This window comes from Triticum urartu, chromosome 6A (genome assembly GCF_056163025.1).
Source record: "Triticum urartu cultivar PI428250 chromosome 6A, HENAU_Tu73, whole genome shotgun sequence".
Classification (NCBI taxonomy): Eukaryota; Viridiplantae; Streptophyta; class Magnoliopsida; order Poales; family Poaceae; genus Triticum; species Triticum urartu.
The window spans coordinates 213,766,074-213,788,217 of NC_141878.1; positions in this window are offsets into that span (position 1 = coordinate 213,766,074).

Consider the following 22,144-nt stretch of genomic DNA (forward strand, 5'->3'; position numbering starts at 1 on the left):
CTTCTCCTTATCATTGTCATTCGTTTCATCATAGCATTCATCACTATAGTTGTCAACAAGTAACTCATCATCACCTAACAAGTCATCTTCATCACTATTGAAATCAACATACTCGGGGTGTGATACCTTTGGACCTTTGGCCATGAAGCATCTTCCAATTCCTTCATTTGGTGAATCAAATATGTCGTGGGAGTTGGTTGACACAAGTGCTAGTCCAGCAACACCTTCATCTTGAGTATATTCGGAGTCGGAGTGATAGCTTCTCTCGGAGTCATTGTCGGAGTCAGAGCCGGATACCCATTCACCAACATGAGCTTGATGTCTTCGTTTTGTGTAGCTCCTTGATGACTTGTCCTTCCTTTCCGAATCCTTGCTTCTCCGAGGGTGTCTTCGTTCATATCGATCATCCCTACTCCTTCTCTCCCTTGATGGTGATTCTTCTCTTCTACTTCTTCTTTTGGGAGAATCTTCTCTTCTCTTGTGGGGAGCCGTACACTCATTGGAGTAGTGTCCGGGTCTTCCACAATTGTAGCAGTTTCGCTCTCGACTAGAAGATCTTTTGTCATTGTAGGACCTTGACTTGGAACTTCTTTCCTTGCTTCTACTCTTGTAGAACTTGTTGAAGTTCTTCACCATTAGTCTCAATTCTTCATTGAAGGTTTGTTTCTCACTTGATGATGTGGGAGCTTCACATGAGGCTTTGTAAGCACCACTTGACTTGTTATGGAGCTCCTCCTTATCCTTGAGTGACATCTCATGAGCAACAATTCTCCCAATGACTTCCGTTGGCTTGAGATCTTTGTAATTTGGCATCATTTGGATCAATGTGCATATGGTATCGTATTTTCCATCCAAAGCTCTTAGGATTTTCTTGATGATGAATTTGTCAGTCATCTCTTCACTTCCTAAGCCAGCAATCTCATTTGTGATAAGAGCAAGCCTAGAGTACATTTCAGCGACACCTTCACCATCCTTCATTTTGAACTTGTCAAGTTGACTTTGAAGCACATCCAACTTGGATTCCTTGACGGAGTCGGTACCTTCATGCATATCAATCAAAGTATCCCAAATTTCCTTTGCATTCTCAAGACGGCTGATTTTGTTGAATTCTTCGGGGCATAATCCGTTGAAGAGGATATCACAAGCTTGAGCATTGTAATGTAGCATCTTCAACTCATCTGTGGTAGCTTCACGATTCGGTTATCTCCCATCAAATAATTCACCTTGCAAGCCAACACACACAATAGCCCAAACGGCGGGGTTATGTCCAAGAATATGCATTTTTTTCTTATGCTTCCAACTAGCAAAATTAGTACCATAAAAGTAAGGACCTCTATGGTTATAATTTCCCTCACTAGACGCCATACTCTCCTAGGTTGTGAAACCAAGGCTATGACCACCAAAAGCTATGGAAATCAAAGCAAATGGAGACCAAAGCTCTAATACCACTTGTAGGATCGAAAGTATGTCTAGAGGGGGTGATTAGACTACTTGACCAAATAAGAATCTATCCTTTTCCCAATTTTAGTCTTTGGCAGATTTTAGCTATCTCAGCACAAGTCAAGCAATCATAACACAATTCAAGCAAGCATGCAAAGAGTCTATGAGCAGCGGAAAATAAAGCATGCAACTTGCAAGAATGTAAAGGGAAGGGTTTGGAGAATTCAAACGCAATTGGAGACACGAATGTTCTTGTCGTGGTTCCGATAGGTGGTGCTATCGTACATCCACGTTGATGGAGACTTCAACCCACGGAGAGTAACGGTTGCGCGAGTCCACGAAGGGCTCCACCCACGAAGGGTCCACGAAGAAGCAACCTTGTCTATCCCATCATGGCCATCGCCCACGAAGGACTTGCCTCACTAGCGGTAGATCTTCACGAAGTCGGCGATCTCCTTGCCCTTACAAACTCCTTGGTTCAACTCCACAATCTTTGTCGGAGGCTCCCAAGTGACACCTAGCCAATCTAGGAGACACCACTCTCCAAGAAGTAACAAATGGTGTGTTGATGATGAACTCCTTGCTCTTGTGCTCCAAATGATAGTCTCCCCAACACTCAACTCTCTCTCACGGGATATGGATTTGGTGGAAAGAAGATTTGAGTGGAAAGCAACTTGGGGAAGGCTAGAGATCAAGATTCATATGGTAGGAATGGAATATCTTGGTCTCAACACATGAGTAGGTGGTTCTCTCTCAGAAAATATAGGTTGGAAGTGTAGGTATGTTCTGATTGCTCTCTCTATGAATGAATAGTGGGTGGAGGGGTATATATAGCATCCACACAAAAACTAACCATTACACATAATTTACCAATCTCGGTGAGACCGAATGGATAAACTCGGTCAGACCGATTCAGGAAACCTAGTGACCGTTAGGATTTTCGGTGGGACTGAGATGCAACTCGGTGGGACCAATATGGTTAGGGTTAGGGCATAACGTAATCTCGGTGTGACTGATTACACAAACTCGGTGGGACCGATTTTGGTAATAAGCTAACCAGAGAGTTGGTCAGGTAAACTCGGTGGGACCGATCACTCAATTCGGTGGGACCGAATGTTATGAAAGACAAACAGATAGTTTACATTGCAATCTCGGTGGGACCGATCGCTCATTTCGGTAGGACCGAAACGTTACGAAAGAGAAACAGAGAGATTACAATCCCATCTCGGCGTGACCGAAATCCCAATCGGTGAGACCGATTTGCCTAGGATTTGTGGCAATGGCTATGACATTTGAAACTCGGTGGCGCCGGATAGAAAGAATCGGTAGGGCCAAGTTTGACTTTTGGTTTAGGTCATATGTGGATGTGGGAAGGTAGTTGAGGGTTTTGGAGCATATCACTAAGCACTATGAAGCAAGAACCTCATTAAACAACACCTCATCCCTCCTTGATAGTATTGGCTTTTCCTATAGACTCAATGTGATCTTAGATCACTAAAATATAAAATGTAGAGTCTTGAGCTTTGAGCTTGAGCCAATCTTTTTGTCCTTAGTATTTTGAGGGTTCCACTTTCCTCATCCATGCCATGCCATTCATTGAGCTTTTCCTGAAATATTAATCTTGGAATAGCATTAGCTCAATGAGCTATATGTTGTTAGGAATTACCAAAACCACCTAGGGATAGTTGCACTTTCAAGACAAGATTAGTTTCTTCACATCTCTGCAAAACTCGATCAAGGTTGCTCAAGCAATCATCAAAAGAAGATCCATAGATGGAGAAATCATCCATGAAAACCTCACAAATATTTTCACAAAAGTCAGAGAATATAGCCATCATGCATCTTTGAAAGGTAGCAGGTGCATTACATAAACCAAAAGGCATAAGTCTATAAGCAAAAGTACCAAAAGGGCAAGTAAAAGTAGTCTTTGATTGATCCTTGGCTGACACAGGTATTTGAGAGAAACCAGAATAACCATCTAGAAAGCAAAAATGTGTATGTTTGGATAATCTTTCTAGCATTTGATCGATAAAAGGTAAGGGGTAATGATCCTTTTTAGTGGCCTTATTTAATTTGCAGAAATCAATTACCATCCTATAGCCTGTAATAATTCTTTGAGGAACCAATTCATCTTTATCATTAGGAACGACAGTAATACCTCCCTTCTTAGGGACACAATGGACAGGACTTACCCACTGACTATCAACAACGGGATAGATTATACCTGCCTCAAGGAGCTTTAGTATTTCCTTTCTTACCACTTCTTTCATTTTAGGATTCAGCCGTCGTTGATGATCATGAACTGGTTTAGCATCTTCTTCCAAGTTTATTTTATGTTGACATAGAGTGGGACTAATGCCCTTAAGATCATCAAGAGTATACCCAATAGCAGCATGGTGCTTCTTCAGAGTTTTCAATAATCTCTCTTCCTCATGCTCTTAAAGGTTAGGACTAATAATAACATGATATATCTTTTTCTCATCAAGATAAGCATATTTAAGAGTATCAGTCAACGGTTTAAGCTCAAACACGGGATCACCCTTGGGTGGAGGAGGATCCCCTAGGATTTCAACAGGCAAATTGTGTTTCAGAATAGGTTCATGTTTAAAGAATACTTCATCTATTTCCCTTCTTTCATTCATAAACATATCATTTTCATGGTCTAGCAAATATTGTTCTAAAGGATCACTAGGAGGTACGGAAATAGAAGCAAGACCAATAATTTCATCCTTACTAGGTAATTCTTCTTCACGGTGTTGTCTACTAAATTTAGAGAAATTAAATTCATGAGACATATCATCTAAACCGATAGTAACAGCATCCTTTTTGCAATCTATCTTAGCATTAACAGTGTTTAAGAAGGGTCTACCAAATATAATGGGACAAAAGCTATCTTGTGGGGAACCAAGAACAAGAAAATCAGCAGGATATTTAGTTTTCCCACACAAGACTTCAACATCTCTAACAATTCCCATTGGTGAAATAGTATCTCTATTGGCAAGTTTAATTGTGACATCAATATCTTCTATCTCAGCAGGTGCAATATCATGCATAATTTCTTTGTATAAGTCGTAAGGTATTGCACTAGCACTAGCACCCATATCACATAAGCCATGATAACAATGATCTCCTATTTTAACAGAAATAACAGGCATGCCTACCATAGGTCTGTTTTTATCTTTAGCACAAGGTTTAGCAATTCTAGAAGTCTCATCAAGGAAATGAATAACATGCCCATCAATATTATCAGACAAGAGATCTTTAACAATAGCAATGTCAGGTTCAACTTTAATTTGCTCAGAAGGTGTATAAGTTTTAATATTGCTTTTACGAACCACAGTTGAAGCTTTAGCATGATCCTTTATCCTAATAGGGAAAGGTGGTTTCTTAACATAAGAAGTAGGAGCAATAGGATCATTATAAGTGATAGTCTTTTCTTCAACTTTAATAGGTGCAACTACTTTTACTTATATGGGAGGATGATATTTAAACCACTTCTCCTTGGGGAGATCAACATAAGTAGCAAAAGATTCACAGAAAGAAGCTACTATCTCAGAGTCAAGTCCATATTTAGTGCTAAATTTACGGAAAACATTGGTATCCATAAAAGATTTAACACAATCAAACTTAGGTGTCATACCTGACTCCTTACCTTCATCGAGGTCCCAATCTTCAGAGTTGCGTTTAATTCTTTCCAATAAATCCCATTTTAATTCAATAGTCTTCGTCATAAAAGAGCCAGCACAAGAAGTATCGAGCATGGTGCGATTGTTATCAGAAAGCCGAGCATATAAATTTTGAATAATCATCTCTCTTGAGAGCTCATGATTGGGGCATGAATATAACATTGATTTAAGCCTCCCCCAAGCTTGAGCGATGCTTTCTCCTTCGCGAGGCCAAAAATTATATATATAATTGCGATCACGATGAACAAGATGCATAGGATAAAACTTCTGATGAAATTCCAATTTCAATCGTTTGTACTTCCATGACCCCGTATCATCACATAGCCTATACCATGTCAATGAATCTTCCTTCAAAGATAAAGGGAAGACCTTCTTCTTAATAACATCTCCAGGTACACCTACAAGCTTAAATAATCCACAAACTTCATCCACATATATTAGGTGCTCATCAGGATGCGTTGTTCCGTCTCCTGCAAAAGGATTAGCTAGCAGTTTTTCTATCATACCCGAAGGAATTTCAAAGCAGACATTTTCGTTTTCAGTAGGTTCAGTAGGTTGAGGAGCAACTCTTTGCTCTACTGGTCAGGGTGAAGATACCCCGAACAAGCCCCTCAGAGAATTACTTTCCATAGTAACAAGTGACAGTAAATTTCAGCACACTATATAAATTTTCCTTACCAAATTCCACCTACCAAAGGCGCTTCACTCCCCGGCAACGGCGCCAGAAAAGAGTCTTGATGACCCACAAGTATAGGGGATCTATCGTAGTCCTTTCGATAAGTAAGAGTGTTGAACCCAATGAGGAGAAGAAGGAAACGATAAGCGGTTTCCAGCAAGGTATTCTCTGCAAGTACTGAAATAAGTGGTAACAGATAGTTTTGTGATAGGATAATTTGTAACGAGCAACAAGTAACAAAAGTAAATAAAGTGCAGCAAGGTGGCCCAATCCTTTTTGTAGAAAAGGCCAAGCCTGGACAAACTCTTATATAGAGAAAAGCGCTCCCGAGGACACATGGGAATATCCTCAAGCTAGTTTTCATCACGTTCATATGATTCGCGTTCGGTACTTTGATAATTTGGTATGTGGGTGGACCGGTGCTTGGGTACTGTCCTTACTTGGACAAGCATCCCACTTATGATTAACCTCTATTGCAAGCATCCGCAACTAAAACAAAAGTATTAAGGTAAACCTAACCATAGCATGAAATATATGGATCCAAATCAGCCCCTTACGAAGCAATGCATAAACTAGGGTTTAAGCTTCTGTCACTCTAGCAACCCATCATCTACTTATTACTTCCCAATGCCTTCCTCTAGGCCCAAATAATGGTGAAGTGTTATGTAGTCGACGTTCACATAAAACCACTAGAGGAGAGACAACATACATCTCATCAAAATATCGAACGAATACCAAATTCACATGACTACTAATAGCAAGACATCTCCCCTGTCCTTAGGAACAAACATAGATACTCACAAAGCATAATCATGTTCATAATTAGAGGGGTATTAATATGCATATAGGATCTGAACATATGATCTTCCACCAAATAAACCAACTAGCATCAACTACAAGGAGTAATTAACACTACTAGCAACCTACTAGTACCAATCCCAGACTTAGAGACAAGAATTGGATACAAGAGATGAACTAGGGTTTTGAGAGGAGATGGTGCTGGTGAAGATGTTGATGGAGATTGCCCTCTCCCAATGAGAGGAGCGTTGGTGATGACGATGACGATGATTTCCCCCTCCCGGAGGGAAGTTTCCCTAGCAGAACAGCTCTGCCGGAGCCCTAGATTGGATCCGCCAAGGTTCCGCCTCGTGGCGACGGAGTTTCGTCTGTGGACATGGCTTATGATTTTTTTTTCCTCATCGAAAGACTCCATATAGTAGAAGATGGCCATCGGAAGGCCACCAGGGGGCCCACGAGGTAGGGGGGCGCGCCCAGGGGAGTAGGGTGCACCTCCACCCTCGTGGGAAGGGTGTGGCCTCCCTGGTGAACTTCTTGCGCTCAGTATTTTTTATATATTCTGAAAACGTCTTCCGTGAAGTTTCGGGACTTTTGGAGCTGTGCAGAATAGGTCTCTAATATTTGCTCCTTTTCCAGCCCAGAATCCCAGCTGCCGGCATTCTCCCTCTTTATGTAAACCTTGTAAAATAAGAGAGAATAGGCATAAGTATTGTGACATAATGTGTAATAACAGCCCATAATGCAATAAATATCGATATAAAAGCATGATGCAAAATGGACGTATCACTCTTGCATCACTGTATTTACTCATACCAACTATTTTCAAATTTGTAGGATGGAATTGAAACTCCAATGGCGCAACAGGTATGTTTTAAACCTATTTCTTTAACTGGTTTGTTGTTGTAACTTGCTCTATGTTGATTTCAGTTTCAATTGAATAAACAATTATGTTCTCATGTCATGCACATTACAAGTGGTGTTATTGCTCTGTAGTTTCTCACACTTATATTCTGTCTATTCTGCTTTGTCTTGAACAAATATTATTTGAACTGTGTCTCTATCTTGATTTGGCAACAAAAACTAGAATGGTATAGACCATAAAGTGACCATGGTACATAGATATATGTTTGTTTCATGTTGTTATCCTGTCCACTTTACTACTGAACTGATTTACCGAAATGAGTTCCATATACAACATGGTAAACCTGTGATGTGTTTGCTTGTTTCTCTTTTAGAATGTGGACAAAATATTGGAGAACAGTACCCCATTATGCAATGGTAAAGGAAGTAATGCAGATAAGGTTCAAGATAGTGAGACAACCTTGTTGGTCTCCAAGAAAGCTGATAAAAACTATCTTGACGATAGTGAGAGAACCCAAAAGTCCTATCTTGATATAGTGTTTGAGTTACTAGCCACTACTGCTGGCACAAGCTCTTCGAACTCGCTGCCTGAATCAGTTCGTCTTCTTGAGTCTCAACTTCAAGTTGAAAGGCATCGATCAGATGTGTGTTGCGACAGGAAGCTGAAGGACTGAGGAAGTCCCTGCAGAATTCAGATGCATACTTTCTGGTGCAACAGCAAGCGTTGGAGGATTTAAGCGCCAAACAAGAGAAAGTTAATAAGCTTGCTAAGCATCTTGCCAACATTATGGGTACCCATGATATTGTTTCTTGAGCTCTTCTGAAGTGGTTTCAGTTCTGGACTTGTTTTGTTGCGGCGTTTATTTGCACTGGTCGCCAACTTTGACAACTAGTGTATATGATATGCTTCTTTGTTCCCTATATTTGCACTGGTGGCGAACTTTGATGCCTAGAGGATGTAATATGTGTAATAGCCATGATAGCCTAGCATAAGTTGCTTGCTTATTTATTTTGTTGTTGTCTTGTTTATTTGTTTGCTTGTAGTCAGTGCAGTTCTTTTTCCGCGGTTTGCTAGTGGCCGCAATAACCTATTTTTTAAAACTAGGCCACAATAACCATGGGCTACATATTTACTGTAGTTACCATGGGCCTCCTACGGGCCGTAGAAACAATGGGCCTTCTAAGGGTCGTAGAAACAATGGGCCTTCTACGGGCCGTAGCATCAATGGGCCTCCTATGGGCCGTATGATCGATCGGCCAAACATGGGCCAATAACAGACCGCATTATGGGCCGTAAACGGGCTAGATTTGGAATCGTCCATTCATGGGCTGACCATAACGGGCCATCGTTAATCGGACATATTTGATGACGCTATGAAAATGGCCCAACGGATTAACGGGCCGCAAACGGGCCGATTGTAACCACGGGCTAAATTTTGCCCACAAGCAGAAAAGGCCAGTAGCGGGTCGTAAGTAATTGAATTCTGGAAATGAGCCCAAGAATAAATGGGCCCTGAGAAGGATGGGTTGGAAATGGCCCAATGGAATAATGGGCCTTTAATGGGTATAAAGCGGTACACTTTTCATTGCGGGCCAGATTCACCACGGGCCGTTAATGGGCCAAGAGTACCAAACGGTCTCGTATGGGCCGAAAGACATCATGGGCCATACATAGGCGAAAGTTACAACGAGCTGGAATCATATTGGACGGCCCAGATGAAGCTTCTGGGCCTAATTCCGATAGGCCGTAACGGGCCGTGAGTTAGCAGGCTTTCCGTGGGCCGACCCGTTACCTTTTGACCAAGTCAAACGGGTCAGCCTTTTCACTGGAATGGGCCTCTGTTGGGTTGTGCCACATGTCGACGTATCATAGGCGCCTCATGTCCAATGAATGGATGACATCTGTCCCAAGGGTGACCCAACACGTGTTTCCTCCGGCCAATGAGAATTTTACACGTGGAAAATCCTCATTGGTCCGGGCTGTTAATGGGTTATCGGATCCAAAACCGGACCCGACAGCTTAACGCGACCCGTTAGGCCGTTACGATGGATGCCACGTGTCATTTACCCTTGACGAAAACACTTCCATGACGCGCCATTTATCTTCATGGAAGTGGACACATCCGTGGTGATAATCTTGGTAATGTCATGGAACACTTCTACGACAGCACATTTATGACTATCTTGATTTTGTCATAAAATCGTCATGGATGTACATGCATGACACAAAACGTGACCTACTGTGACAAACACGTATCATCACGGAAGTGTATTTTTTGTAGTGATATTTAGTGCTAAAATCACGAAAAGCATTGGTATCCATAAAAGATTTAACACAATCAAACTTAAGGTTTATACCAGACTCTTTACATTCGTCAAGTTCCCAATCTTTAGAGTTACACTTAATTCTTTCCAATAAATCCCATTTGAATTCAATATCCTTCTTCATATAGGAGCTAGTACAAGAAGTATCGAGCATAGATCGATCATTATGAGAAAGCCGAGCATAAAATTTTTGAATAATAATTTCTCTTGAAAGCTCATGATTGAGGCATGAATATAACATTGACTTAAGCCTCCCCCAAGCTTGAGCGATACTTTCTCCTTCATGAGGCCATAAATTATATATATAATTCCGATCATGATGAACCAGATGCATAGGATAAAACTTCTGATGAAATTCCAATTTCAATCGGTTGTAGTTCCATGATCCAATACCATCCAATAGCCTATACCATGTCAATGCCTTTCCCTTCAAAGATAAAGGGAAGACCTTCTTCTTGACAACATCATCGGGCATGCCTGCAAGCTTAAATAATCCACAAACTTCATCCACATAGATTAGGTGCATATCGGGATGTAATGTTCCATCTCCTACATAAGGATTAGCTAGCAGTTTCTCTATCATACCCAAAGGAATTTCATAATAAATATTTTCAGTAGGTGCAGTAGGTTGAGGAGCAACTCTTTGTTCTTCTAGATGAGGTGAAGGTACCCTGAACAAGCCCCTCAAAGGATTATTTTCCATAGTAACAAATGACAGTAAATTTAAGCACACTATATAAATGTTTCCTTACCAAAGGCGCTTCACTCCCCGGCAACGATGCCAGAAAAGAGTCTTGATGACCCACAAGTATAGGGGATCTATAGTAGTCCTTTCGATAAGTAAGAGTGTCAAACCCAACGAGGAGCAGAAGGAAATGACAAGTGGTTTTCAGCAAGGTATTCTCTGCAAGCACTGAAATTATCGGTAACGGATAGTTTTGTGATAAGATAAATTGTGATGGGTAACAAGTAAATAAAGTAACTAAGGTGCTGCAAGGTGGCCAAATCCTTTTTGTAGCGAAGGACAAGCCTGGAAAAACTCTTATATAAATCAAAGTGCTCCCGAGGACACATGGGAATTATTGTCAAGTTAGTTTTCATCATGCTCATATGATTCACGTTCGTTACTTTGATAATTTGATATGTGGGTGGACCAGTGCTTGGGTGCTGCCCTTCCTTGGACAAGCCTCCCACTTATGATTAACCCATCTTGCAAGCATCTGCAACTACGAAAGAAGAATTAAGGTAAACCTAACCATAGCATGAAACATACGGATCCAAATCAGCCCCTTACAGAGCAACGCATAAACTAGGGTTTAAGCTTCTGTCACTCTAGCAACCCATCATCTACTTATTACTTCACAATGCCTTCCCCTAGGCCCAAATAATGGTGAAGTGCCATGTAGTCAATGTTCACATAACACCACTAGAGGAGAGACAACATACATCTCATCAAAATATTGAACGAATACCGAATTCAAATGATTACTTATAACAAGACTTCTCCCATGTCCTCGGGAACAAACGTAACTACTCACAAAGCATATTCATAATCATAATCAGAGGAGTATTAATTATCATTAAGGATCTGAAAATATAATCTTCCACTGGATAAACCAACTAGCATCAACTACAAGGAGTAATCAACACTACTAGCAACCCACAGGTACCAATCTCAGGTCTTGGGACCAAGATCGAATACAAGAGATGAACTAGGGTTTGGGAGGAGACAGTGCTGGTGAAGATGTTGAAGGAGATTGACCCCCTCTCGATGAGAGGGTCGTTGGTGATGACGATGGCTTTGATTTCCCCCCTCCCGGAGGGATGTTTCCCCGGCAGAACAGCTCCGCCGGAGCCCTAGATTGGTCCTGCCGAGGTTCCGCCTCGAGACGGCGGCGCTTCATCCCAAAAGATTCCTTCTGACTTTTTCTAGGTCAAAACACACCATATAGCCAAATATGGGCACCAGAGGCCTACTAGGGGGGCCACAAGACCGGGGGCGCGCCCAGGGGGTAGGGTGCGCCCTCCACCCTTGTGGCTAGCTAGTGGCCCCCCTCTGGTTCTTTCCTCGCCCAATATTTTTTATATATTCCAAAAACATGCTTCGTGAAGTTTCAAGACTTTTGGAGTTGCATAGAACAGGTCTCTAATATTTGCTCATTTTCCAGTCCAGAATTCCAGCTGCCAGCATTCTCCCTCTTCATGTAAACCTTATAAAATGAGAGAGAAAAGGCATAAGTATTGTGATATAACGTGTAATAACAGCCCATAATGCAATAAATATCAATTTAAAAGCATGATGAAAAATGGACATATCAGTATCCACACATGTATCAAGTTTCCGTTTAATACAATTCTAGCATGAATAATAAAAATTTATCATGATATAAGGAAATATAAAATAACAACTTTATTATTGCCTCTAGGGCATATTTCCTTCACCTAGAGGGTGCCCCGAGGGAGGCACAACCCACCAGGCCATGCCTGGGCCCCCAGGCGCGCCCAGGTGGGCTGTGCCCACCTCGATGTCCTCCCATGCCGCCTCTTTGCTCTATAAATACCCCAATATTCTAGAAATCCTAGGGAGTCGACGAAAATCAATTCCAGCCACTGCAAGTTCCAGAAACCACAGATCCATTCTAGACACCATCACAGAGGGGTTCATCATCCTCATTGCTTCCTCTCCGATGATGCGTGAGTAGTTCATTGTAGACCTACAGGTCTGTAGTTTGTAGCTAGATGGCTTCCTCTCTCTCTTTTGATTCTCAATACAATGGTCTCTTGGAGATCTATTTGATCTAACTCTTTTTGCGGTGTGTTTGTTGGGATCCGATGAACTTTGAGTTTATGATTAGATCTATGTTTTTATCCATGAAAGTTATTTGTGTCTTTTTGATCTCTTATATGCATGATTAATTATAGCCTTGTATTTCTTCTTCGAATCTTTGGTTTAGTTAGGCCAACTAGATTGATTTTTCTTGCCATGGGAAGAGATGCTTTGTCATGGGTTCAATCTTACGGTGCTTGATCCCAGTGACAGAAGGGGAAATGACACATATGTATCGTTTCTATTAAGGGTAACAAGATGGGGTCTATTTCTACATTAATAGATCTTGTTGATGTCTACTACACAACTTTATTCTTGTAGACACGTGTTGGGCCTCCAAGCGCAGAGTTTTGTAGGACAGTAGCAATTTTCCCTCAAGTGGGTGACCTAAGGTTTATCAATCCATGGGAGGCATAGGATGAAGGTGGTCTCTCTCAAACAACTCTGCAACCAAATACAAGAAATCTCTTGCGTCCCCAACACACCTAATACAATGGCAAATTGTATAGATGCACTAGTTCAGCGAAGAGATGGTGATAAAAGTGTAATATGGATGGTAGAAATATATTTTTATAATCTGAATAAATAAAACAACAAGGTAGCAAATAGTAAATAGGCACAAAATATGTATTGCAATGCTTGAAAATGAGGCCTAGGGTCCGTACTTTACCTAGTGCAATCTCTCAACAATGCTAATCTAATTGGATCATATAACTATCCCTCAAAGTGAGATGAAGAATGAAGGTTCTTATCTAGCGGATAACACAAGAAGAAATTATCTGTAGCTATTCTTTCCGATCGATCTATCCAAGAGTTCAAACTAAAATAACACCAAGTTATTCTTTCCGATCAATCTATCAAGAGTTCATACTAAAGTAACACAAAGTTATTCTTTCTGATCGATCTATCAAGAGTTCGTACTAAAATAACACCAAAGCAAATTCAGATTCATAATACTCAATCCAACACAAAGAACCTCAAAGAGTGCCCCAAGATTTCTACCGGAGAAACAAAGACGAGAACGTGCATCAACCCCTATGCATAGATTACCCCAATGTCACCTCGGGAATCCGCGAGTTGAGTGACGAAACACATATCAAGTGAATCAATGATACCCCATTGTCACCACGGGTATTCATAGCAAGACATATATCAAGTGCTCTCAAATCCATAAAAGTATTCAATCCGATAAGAACGAAATCTCAAAGGGAAAACTCGATTCATCACAACAAGATAGAGAGGGGGAAACACCATATGATCCAACTATATTAACAAAGCCTGCAATACATCAAGATCGTGCCATCTCAAGAACACGAGAGAGAGAGAGAGAGAGAGAAATTAAACACATAGCTACTGGTACAAACCCTCAGCCCTGAGGGTGGACTACTCCCTCCTCATCATGGTGGCCACCGGTGATGATTTCCCCCTCCGGCAGGGTGCCGCAACGGGCTCCCGATTGGTTTTTCATGGCAACAGAGGTTTGCGGTGGCGGAACATCCGATCTAGGACTACCCCCAGGGTTTTTGGAATATTTGGTGATTTATAGGGAAAGAGGGGGTGCGGGAGGCCACCGAGGTGGGCACAACTCACTTGGGCGCGCCCTGGTGGGTTGTGCCCCCCTCGGGGCACCCCCCCCCCCCGGGTGCTGCTTTGGCCCACTAAATGTCTTCTGGTCCATAAAAAATCCACAAAAAGTTTCGCATTGTTTGGACTCCGTTTGATATTGATTTCCTGCGATGTAAAAAACAAGCAAAAAACAGCAACTGGAACTAGGCACTGGGTCAATAGGCTAGTCCCAAAAAATGATATAAAGTTGCTATAAAATGATTGTAAAACATCCAAGAATGATAATATAACACCATGAATACTTCATAAATTATAGATACGTTGGAGACGTATTAGCATCCCCAAGCTTAATTCCTACTCGTCCTCGAGTAGGTAAATGATAAAAGAAATAACTTACGAAGTGTGAATGCTAGCAAAGTGCAAAAATTTGATCAATGACAATTTCAATCACTTTTCCTAGCATCATGACAGCAATTCTTTCCTATAAAACTTCTCATGTTAAAGTAGCAACCAATTCACATGTTAAGGTTCAAACAATGAATTCTCTTGAAACTCAACAACCTATGTTCTCAGTCAGCAAGCAATTGCAATTCAACTTATTCAACAGAGTCTAAGTAAGAGCTCCACGTACTGAACCATCATATAGTCTTCTATGATTGCTAACACTCACCGCATACACATGAGCAAAACGTTTCAACTGGACACATAGAAAGACAGGGGCTTATAATTTTGCCTCCCAACGTATTCAGCTCAAGGGTGATGTCAACAATAATAACTCATGCTACCCATATCCAACTAGATATATGTGCCTAGATCTTTCCTTACCACATGATTCTTGCCAAAAGAGAAAAATAAAAAGGAATAGAGAGAAAAACTTTGACTCTTGCATGAAAGTAAATACATAAAAGTAAAAGATAGGCCCTTCGCAAAGGGAAGCAGAGGTTGCCATGTGCTTTTTATTTGTATGCTCAACCCCTTAGTGCAAAAGAACCTCCTATTACATGGCCCCTTATGATAGCAACCTTTATTATGCAGTCTGTCGCTTTTATTCTTTGCCATCGCAATTCGTACAATGCTCAATTTTCTCTTACACTAAATGATCTAACACTTTTAGAAGCAATGATTATTGCCTTATTGCACCGATGACAACTTACTTGAAGGATATTGCTCAATCCTTAGGTAGGTATGGTGGACTCTTAAAAATAAGGTTTGGGTTTAAGGGTTTTTGGATGCACAAGTGGTATCTCTACTTGGTGCGGGATTTTTGGCTAGCAAGGGGGCAAGCACCACATGTTGAAGTGATGTAGGGTAGGAACCCTAATTGGCTGATCTTTCACGAAAGGAGCGGATCCCGCAATGAACACAAAGAACACGAGGAGGGAAACGAGGGTAAAATCACAAGGGGAACACAAGAGAACACTCAAACCAACAAGTATGATCACACATGCGCTAGATCCATGAACACAAAGGGAGATACAAGATCCAAAGTCAACAATGGACGATACACGAGGTAACCGGTCTTCTCCGTGAGGAGGTCTTGAATCCACGAGGGGATCTTCTCGGCAAGGAGGTCTTGAATCCAAGGGATCTTCTCCGAAGAGGGGCCGCGGTCTCTCTCATGGAGTAGATCCGATGTGGATGAGCAATGCTCTATCTCTAAACATGAGCTAAACCAATGCTAACCCTAGAAAGTAGGACGAGGTAGAGTATATATAGTCTAGGGGGTAGAAGGGGTACATGGGCCTCGACCCTTCACTGTGCGCAGACAGGGGAGGCCGGACATCCGGGTGTCGGGCCGGATGTCCGGGCTTTCACATGGGGCCGGATGTCCGGGCTGGGGGGCCGGATGTCCGGGCTGGAGGGGCTGGCCATGTTGCTCTCTAGAATGGCGAGGTCCGGATTTCTAGGCTGGAGGCCGGATGTCCGGGAGCTCGGGACGCGCCGGATGTCCGGGCTGGACGCCGGATGTCCGGGCCCTGTAGACTTGGCCGTTGGCTCCTTGCTGCTGGTGACACCTCCAGGGGCCGGATATCCGGGGTTGTGGCCGGATGTCCAGGGCCTGGGAGGTGTTCTTGACTCCTTCCGTTCGTTCTCTTCATCCGTGAACTTGGGGACTTGTCCGTCTTCACGTGCATCTTCGGGAGGGTCCTCTTGATACCTAATCATGCACAACGTCTCGGACTTAGGTAGTAGCCATGTCTCATGCATAGAAAGTGGAAGTTCGGAGAGGAGTGAGTTCACCTTATCTTCGATAGCCTTGGCTTGGGATCTTGTCATTGGTCCAAGTGGTGTCATTGGAGGTGTAGGTGCATCCATGGGGATGATCATGGGATGCTCGGCATCATCTCCCCTCCCTTGGGGAAGATCCGTCCTCGGATCAAATTCTTCATCACCATGGAAGGGCGAGAGGTCCTTGACATTGAAGATATTGCTCACATTGTACTTGTCGCGGGGGAGGTCGATCTTGTAAGCGTTGTCGTTGTAGAGTGCAAGCACCTTGAAGGGTCCGTCCGCTCGTGGTCGAAGTTTGTACTTGCATTCTTGGGGAAAGCGGTCCTTGCGAAGGTGTAGCCACACTAGATCACCAATGTTGAAGACCATGGGGTGCTTGTTGATGTTGAGCTTGGTCGCAAGTCATTGTACTTTGTGCTCGATAGTATGTCTTGTATCTTCATGCACCTTCTTGAGATGAGTCACACGTGCACTTGCGTCCAAATTGATGCGATCCTAGAATGGTAGGGGAAGAATGTCCAATGGTGACAAAGGGTTGAATCCGTAGACGACCTCGAAGGGGGACTTGCCGGTTGTTGAGTGTCTTGCACGGTTGTAGGCGAACTCGGCGATAGGTAGACACTCCTCCCACTCCTTGATGTTCTTCTTGATGAGTACTCGAAGTAGAGCGAAGAGTGTGCGGTTGGTCACCTCCGTTTGGCCGTCGGTTTGTGGATGATACGCCGTGGAGAAGAGTAGCTTGATTCCGAGCTTGGCGCATAGGGTCTTCCAAAAGTAGCTAAGGAACTTGACATCGCGGTCCGAGACGCTCGTCTTTGGTACTCCATGTAGACGCAATATTTCCCTACAAAAGAGATTAGCAACATGTGAAGCATCGTCTATCTTGTTGCAAGGAATAAAATGTGCCATCTTAGAGAAATGGTCCATAATGACAAATACCAAATCCTTTCCATTTCTAGTCCTAGGCAATCCAAGTACGAAATCCATGCTAATGTCTTCCCATGGTTGATATGGAATTGGGAGAGGCATGTAAAGGCCATGGGATTGAGCTTTAGACTTAGCTTTGCGACATGTAGAGCATCAGTTGGTGAAGTGGTTGACGTCACGAAACATCTTGGGCCAATAGTAGTTCTTGGAGAGCGTGGCGAGAGTCTTGTCGCATCCAAAATGTCACATTAAGCCTCCTCCATGATATTCCTGCAAAAGCAACAAACGAAGAGAAGACTCGGGGATGCAAAGCTTGTTAGCTCTCATAAGATATCCATCTTTGATGTAATAGCATTCCCAAGATGTATGCGTCGAACATTTGGCATAAGGAGTAGCAAAAGTAGGATCATGCTCATACAAGTATTTTATGTGCTCAAAGCCAATGACATTCAACTCAAGTTGAGTAACAAGCTTGCATATGCAGGAAAGGGCATCCACCACAATGTTTTCCTTACCTTTAATGTACTTGATGACATAAGGAAAAGACTCAATAAATTCACTCCATTTAGCATGACGCTTGTTCAACTTGGTTTGGCCCTTAAGGTACTTGAGTGTTTCATGATCGGTATGAATGATGAATTCATGAGGGCGAAGATAGTGTTCCCATTCATGCAAAACACGGACTAAAGCATATAGCTCTTTGTCATAGATGGGGTAATTGAGTTGCGCTCCAGAAAGTTTCTCACTAAAGTAAGCTATGAGGTGCTTCTCTTGCATTAACACACCTCCTATGCCATTACCACTAGCATCGCAATGACTCTCAAAAGGTTTGTCAAAGTTGGGTAATGCAAGCACGGGAGCATGAGTAAGCAAATTCTTAAGCTCATTGAAAGCGGTATCTTGGGATGATCCCCAAACAAAAGGGGCATTCTTCTTGCTCAAAGCATGCAAAGGTGAAGCAATGGTGCTAAAATCTTTCACAAAGTGACGATAGAAACCCGCAAGGCCAAGAAAGCTACACACTTGTTGCAAGTTGGTTGGTTGTGGCCAAGTCTTAATAGCATTGATCTTGGACTCATCTACATGAGCAACCTTAGAAGATACAACAAAACCCAAGAAAACAAGCTTATCAATGCCAAAAAGGCATTTCTCCATATTAGCATAGAGACGCTCTTTTCGAAGAGTTTGTAAAACGGTGCGGACATGGGTGACATGATCTTTGAGAGACTTGCTAAAAACAAGGATATCATCAAAGTAGACCACAACAAACACACCAATGTAAGGGCGAAAGACATGATTCATAAGACGCATAAAAGTACCCGGTGCTTCCGATAGACCCATAGGCATGACTAACCACTCATACAACCCAAACTTGGTTTTGAAAGCGGTTTTCCATTCATCACCCTCTTGTATGCGGATTTGATAGTAACCACTCTTAAGATCAATTTTTGAAAAGAGAGTGGCACCACTAAGTTCATCAAGCATATCGTCAAGGCGTGGAATGGGATACCTATAACGAGTGGTGATAGCATTGATAGGTCTACAATCGGAGCACATGCGAAAGCTACCGTCTCGTTTTGGCTCAAGAATGACCGGGACGGCACAAGGGCTCAAACTTTGACGCACATGTCCATGGTCTATGAGATGCTTTACTTGCCTTTTTACTTCTTTGGTTTCTTCGGGGTTGACGCGGTAGGGAGCTTTGTTCGGAAGCGGTGCTCCGGGGATGAGGTCGATGTGGTGCTCGATGCCTCGTAGTGGAGGTAGTCCCGAAGGTAGCTCGTCGGGGAAAACATCGTGAAATTCCTGCAAAAGAGAAGACAAGACTAGAGGAAGAGTGTGAGAAGTGTTAGCTTCTGGTTCATTGTCATTGCACAAAAGGACGTAGTGTAGAACACTAGATGGGTTCTCACACACTCCTCTTATCTCACTTTTGGTGGCAAATAGGACTAAGTTCTTCTTTTCGCTCATCGTGGAGGCGCTCGATTTGGCTTGTGGCGCTCACTCTCTTTTTGGTGGCTTGCTTTCACACTATTATCTCCACGATGGGTGGCTTGCTTTTCGGTGATCACTTGACTTGGGGACATGGGACGAAGTACGTACTCCTTTCCTTTCATCTTGAAGATGTAGTGATTCATTCGACCATTGTGGATGACACCTCTATCTAATTGCCATGGGCGTCCAAGGAGAAGGTGGCAAACGGTCATTGGAACGACGTTGCACTCCAAAATGTCTTCGTAGGCGCCAATTTTGAAGGAGACTTGTACTCGATGCTCGACTTGGATAGTGCCAGAGTCGCTAAGCCATTGCACTTTGTATGGGTGTGGGTGCTTCGTCTTGGGAAATTGGAGCTTGGAGCAAAGTTCTTCACTTGCGAGGTTATGAAAACTCCCTCCATCGATGATGACCTTGACGGAGCGTCCATTGATGTCGGCCTTAGTATGAAAGATATGGCATCGTTGGTCTTCTTCTTGCTGATGTTGGAGAGTCAAGACCTTGGAGACAACAAGAGCGGGACTTGAATCTTCATCACAAAAGACTTGTTCTTCTTCATCGTTCACTTGCCGGTGCATGGCGACTTGCTCGAGGGCGTCCATTTCTCCTTCACTCATTGAGTCGTAAGTGTCGTCGTCATTGAGGATCATGGTCCGCTGGTTGGTGCACTCATAGGACTTCTGGCCTCGGCCTCCACATGTGAAGCATTTTAAGGAACTTGTCTTGACAGTCTCATCTGTGGGGGTTGATGATGATGAAGCTCTCGGCTTAAAGTTGCTTGTAGTAGGAGGATGACTTGGAGTTGACGAAGCTTTCTTGGAACTCGACTTGTCGACGTTGCTTGTAGAAGGCTTGGTAGACGGTGTTGGAGTCGTTGAAGCTTGGGTGTTGGAGAAGCCGTAGGACTTGGATGAGAACTTGGCATACTTGAAATCGTCTTGCACTTGACGTTCCGCTTTTGTAGCTTGATGCATGAGCTCGATGAGGTTCGAGTATGGTTGGAAGTCGGCGATATTCTTGATAGGATGGTTGAGTCCATTCAAGAAACGTGACATAGTTTGCTCATCATCTTCCGTGACATTGGCTCTTATCATGGCAATCTCCATCTCCTTGTAGTATTATTCAACGCTCTTGGTTCCTTGCTTGAGTAGTTGGAGGTTCTTGAAGAGGTCGTGGTTGTAGTAGGTAGGCACAAAGCGTGCTCTCATGACATCCTTCATTTGCGCCCAAGTAGTGATGGGTGGTTCACCTCTTGCCTCTCGGTGCTTGATAACTTGTTCCCACCAAATGAGGACATAGTCTTGGAACTCAAGTGATGCCATCGCGATCTTCTTCTTTTCATCATAGTTGTGCAAACGAAAGATTTTGTCGACCTTCAATGCCGATGAAAGGTATTCTTCGGGATCATTGATTCCATTGAACTTGGGCATATTGAACTTGAGCTTGCCGTAGCGTTGCTCTTCATTGTGTTGGGGTCGGGGATGATGATGTCCATGTTGTTGATGATTGTCAAACTCGTGTTGCTCTTGGTGAAGAGGGTTGTCGACCTCATGTTGCTCTTGTCATGGAGGATTCCCATTGCCTTCATGCGCTTGATGAACTTGATGTTCTTGGCGAGCTTGGGGAGGAGCTTGTCGAGCTCGAGGAGGAACTTGAGGAACTTGACGATGCACGCGAGCTTGAAATCTTCTTTCTTGAACTTCTTCACGAAGTGCTTCTTCATGTTCATGAGCTTGTCGGCCTCGGTTGGCTATGGCGCGACTTGCATCTTGGAGGGCTTGTTGCACCTCAAGTGCTTAAGCGTCTCGCAATTGTTTCTCTTGATGTTGTGCCTCGGCATCTTATGCTTCTTGGAGTAGACGCGCGCGCTCTTCCTCTTCATGTTGGCGTTGTCATTTCCGTTCTCGTGCTAGCGCAAAAGCCTCTTGGGTTTGACATTGTCGGTGCTCTTGAGAGTTGGTGTCGCATAGAGGATTGAGGCTTACTTGACGATTGTTGCGCGCGACACGTCGAAGAGTGTTCGCCGGAGAGGGTGAAGTCGGAGTGTCGACTTGAGCGGGTCCTTCTTGATGAAGACGAAGTGGAAGAAGAGCGGTTGAGCAACAAAGCACGAATCTCGTCCATTCTTGCGCCGTTCTCTTGCTTGTGATCGTCGAGCTTGCGGTCAAAGTAGTCCCTTGTACGTTTCTCGGAGAGTTGCAAGTCGGCGGTGAGGTTGTCGATGCGTTCACTCATTGCTTGTTTCTCTTGATGCAAAGCACGTTGTGCACCAAAGAGGTGGCTCTTGGTGACGTAGGAGTTCATGTCGTCGTCGTGCTCAATGAAGAGTGGGTTGGTAGAAGTACTTGGCCTATCCATCATTCCAAGGGGAAAATGTGAGTGGTAGAAAGAGAAGAACGAATACCAAATGTACCTTGACCGAAGTTGAAAGTGGATCAATGATCACTCCAATGTGGACAAGGAAATAGCACAATTGGTACCAATTCTTGTCGGTTTCTCACACCTACACAAGTAAAAGCTTATGGTGGAGCTTGGTTAGGATGGTGGCACAAAATTTGATGCAATTGTAAGTGAGCTTCAATAATGTTGGAAAATATTCGCAAGAGTGCAATGCAACAAGTAGACCAAGCAATATAAGGTGTACACGGAAACACACACGCAAAAAGATAAGTGGGGTTGTGCAACCAAGGATGAGCCAAAATGTGGAATCCACAAAAATGCTCTTGTTGCACAACACTAGAGAGATGCTAGCACGATTGCACAATAGGCGGATACAAGACTTGTGCACAACCTACTAAGCAAAAATGCAAC